This window comes from Ochotona princeps, chromosome 18, assembly GCF_030435755.1.
Source record: "Ochotona princeps isolate mOchPri1 chromosome 18, mOchPri1.hap1, whole genome shotgun sequence".
Lineage (NCBI taxonomy): Eukaryota > Metazoa > Chordata > Mammalia > Lagomorpha > Ochotonidae > Ochotona > Ochotona princeps.
The window spans coordinates 49428399-49432546 of record NC_080849.1 but is presented as its reverse complement, the minus strand read 5'-3'; positions in this window follow the sequence as shown (position 1 = coordinate 49432546).

Genomic DNA, 4148 nt, shown 5'->3' with positions numbered 1-4148 from the left:
GCACCAAGCCTCTGTCAATCACCCCCGGGGCGCCCGCCACCGCCGCGCACCCCACCACCCCCGCCGGCCACTCTAGCAAGCTCCAACTCGGTGGCATCCACAACGGGCACTTCCGGCCGCTCTAGGAAGCCCCGCCTCGTGTCGGCTGGCGCGTTTCTTCCGCCCCTACCCGGAGGAACCCGGTTGCCCGGATGGAGTCTGGCTTCACGTCTCTCCGCTTTTGTCCCGCCTACCAGAGATTTATAAGTAACATGAACAAATTCATTCACCCAAACTTATTAAACCCTCAGCATCTAATTCTGACAACCAGTATTATTCCTGACATGTATGCAAGCATCACCCTCTGTTTTTCCTGCCAATTGTAACATTTATACACTTTGCTTTTCTGCCTGCCAATTGATCCCAGAGAATGCGCCAATAGCTCTCCCACGCGGGTGCAGGGTCCTAACGCTTTGGGCCGTCCTCGACTGCTTTCCCAGACCACAAGCAGGGAGCTGGATGGGAAGTGGAGCTGCCAGGATTAGAACCGGCGCCCATATGGGATCCCGGGGCGTTCAAGGCAAGGACTTGAGCCGCTAGGCCACGCCGCCAGGCTCCACCAATAGCCTTCTTAAAATACGACTGGGTAATATCCAATCCGGAATAACGGGCCCTGGCTCCCTGAAAACGGCGATTTCTTTGCAGATGCACCGCAGCAATAAAGCACAGTGTTATGAAAGATAATTTTAGATGTATGTATTCATTTTATTTGAGAGAGAAGCTCTCCTCTGCCTGCTTTCTCCTCACATGTCTGCAGCAGCCCAGGCCTGGACAGTGAAACAAGGAGCGGCCCAAATGATGAGGATCTTTCTGGCACAAGGACGCCAGGGATCCACGTCCTTAGGCACCTGCTGCTGTCCAGGGATGGGAAACTAACCAGCCTGCCCGTGGGAAGCGGCAAGGCCACCCCACAAAGATGTCTACCTTTGTCACCACTGTGGGTGAGAAACTGTGATTTTAAAAGAGTGGTCACAGAGGACCTTAACTATGGCATGGCTGTTTGAGCCAAGACGGAGCAGTCTGAGGGAGTGGGCCATCAGGGTAGACTGCTTCAGGCAGAGGAATGGGACTGTCTTCTAGGGGCTAGAAGGACAACTGAGGGAGCTTAAAGGTGGTGGCGAGAAAGAGACGGAGAGGCAGCCAAGGGCTTTTGTTGTTACTCCAAGAAATGTCACTCTGTGAACTTGTTGCTCGGAATAAAAATATAAAAGAAAAGTCCAGAAGAGAGTGCAAGAACAAAACCAAGGTTATTTGTGCTAAGTGGTTGAATCTCCCTTGTGCAAGAGAGGGCCCAGAACTGACCTCAGAGAGGGATCCCTTCCAGGGTACTGTCCTCCCTCCTGCCTTACGTGTGACATGCTGACCTCACCCCAAAAACACACAGTAGGGGTCATATTGGAACTGGTTAACCTTCCTCTTTCGTGAACACAGGAGTTGGTAATTGGATCCTCGTCTCTGTTCACAGGCAGAGTGGAACCAGCAGCAGGATGAGAAATTGGCAGTGGTTCAAAGTAGCTTAATAATTCCCATACTCTTCTCTTACATGCCACATCATTCCTCATCCTCCATTTGGTCTGTTCTAAACTGTGTATTCTTACATTTTGTTTTTCCCAGAGGGTGAACTCTTCCGGAATTTGCCCAAAGTTTTTTTTTTTTTTCCTTCTAATACTGGTTTTATTTCTCTACAAAAGCGACTCAGGATTCTGAGAAGAGTAACATGATCAAAGTTGTCTGAGACATATTACTCTGTTGCTGTTTTCTAAACAACTTGTTGCTGCTGTGGCATTTTTTGTAATGTCTTTGTTTTGTTTTTAATATTGATTACATAATTGAGAGGGATACACAGACATGTGGCTTGCTATCAGGTAGGGAGGAAAGTGGGTGGGACATGTATCTTGAGTTTTTCTGTTTTCCTCTCCTGTGTCCACACGGGAGGAGGCAGAGGGAAGCGCTGCTGGGCTGGTTGCTAAGGCGTCATAGATAAAGGCCCACTTACCCCACTGACAGCCTGAGTGGCCACTGTTTCACACACTGGCTACTCCACTTGGCCAACAGGGGGTGAAAACATAAATGAAGGATCTAAGCGTTTGAATGTGTGAGTGCGTGTCTCTGTGTGAGAGTGTGTGGTCTTTAGCAATGTATATTTGAGTGTGAGTGTATGTGTCTGTGTGTCTCTGTGTGAGTATGTGTGTATGTCTGTGAGTGTATGTGTTTGAGCATGTGCATTTGAGTGTCTGCGTTTGAGTGTGTGACTGTGTGGCAATGTGTGAGTGTGTGTGTGTATCTCCCTTTTTGTAAAACTGCCTTTCTGGGCCCGGTGTGATAGCATAGTGGTTAAATCCTCTCCTTGAACGCACTGGGATCCCATATGGGTGCCAGTTCTACTCCAGACAGCCCTACTTTTCATCCAGCTCCCTGCCAGTGGCCTGGGGAAAGCAGTCAAGGACAGCTCAAAGCCCTGGAACCCTGCATTCATATGGAAGACCCGAAGGAGGCTCCAGGCTCATGGCTTTGGATTGGCTCAATTTCAGCCATTGTGGCAGCTTGAGGAGTGAACCATAAGATGAAAGATCTTCCTCTGTATATCTGACTTTACAATAAAATAAACAAATGAACAATGGCAAGTAGTCTTGCAAACATAAATTTTGAATGAAAAGAAATCTAAATATAACCTAAATATACCATGCATCTAAAACACAGGGTTGATTTAATTTTGCTAGTTGTAAAACTCTCTTGCATAGAAATACAAGTATAGGTTTCTTTCCTGCCTTCATTTCATTATCTTTTGTCCACCCAAGCTAGCAGTGCGAGCAAGTCACTCCATTGCCTGGATCTGTCTAAGGGAAAAGCAGGGGAATGCAGTTGCCTGGGCCACCCACCTGAGCCACCCATTCTGGATGGGAGGGACATTGAGAGCTGCACACATCCTGGCCCAGCTGCAGGGGAGGCCAGGAGCATGGCCTGGGATCTGGGATTGCCCTGGCCTGCCCATGTGCACTGCCCCAAACAGGAGGCACTGGGCCAATCCCAGCTGTGAGCCATGTCTGGGACTGAGAACTAGGGCATTTCTGCCTGTGCCCTCTGCAGGTCCTGGAGGAAGCTCACCAGGAACAACTGCCCTTCTCAACATGGTCGTTAATGTCGTTGAGGGTCTTTGGTGTTGGTAAGAAACGGATGATCTCGTGTCCTGTGGCTTCAGACACACGGCAATCAGAGCTTGCAGCCCAGGACCCGTAAGTGTAGTGCGGTAGTGTCCCACAGCCTGTGGGAGCAGGCCGACCAAAGGCATGGTGTCGCAGTCCCAGGCAGGCTGCACCAACAGTACACACATGCACTAGTCTGGCAGCAGGCAACCCAGGGTCTACACGGTTCTTAGCAAACCACAAGCCTCACATGCTACGCTGATGTGGGAGTGTGCAGGCCAGGGGCTAGGCAGAAGGCTGCATCCATGGAACACCAAAGCCCTGGTCTGAGAGCAGCAGAACAAGTGCACTCAGGCTGTAATGCTAGGTCCACTGCTAAGCGTGGTCAGGGCTTCAGACCAGGGTCAAGTGGACGTAGGGGCTGCAATGAAGGCATTTGAAAACCAGAGATACGACAGGCCCTGTGCAGCCACAGAAAGGTGCAGAATGCCATGACTGTTTGAAAAAGTAGGCTGAGGGCCTCGCGGCGTGGCCTAGTGGCTAAAGTCCTCGCCTTCAATGAGCTGGGCTCCGGATCAGCACAGCACCGGCCATTGCACTCACTTGGGGAGTGAATCATCGGATGGAAGATCTTCCTCTCTGTCTCTCCTCCTCTCTGTATATCTGACTTTGTAATAAAATTAATAAATCTTAAAAGAAAAAAGAAAAAGTAGGCGGAGCAATTGACCAGGCATAGGCAGTATCATTTGCTAAAAAGGTGAGGACATGAAGACAGGGTCCTAGAAGGAACTCTCATTGAAGAACATTGATAATAAAACCCAAGATTCAGATGACCCATGAAATGCACAGCAACAGAAAGTGCAATTTCAGAATACAGATATCATACTCTGAGTCTTGCCATTAAAATCCCAACCGTGGGCCCGTCAGGGTGGCCTAGCCTCTGAAGTCCTCGCCTTGAACGCCCCG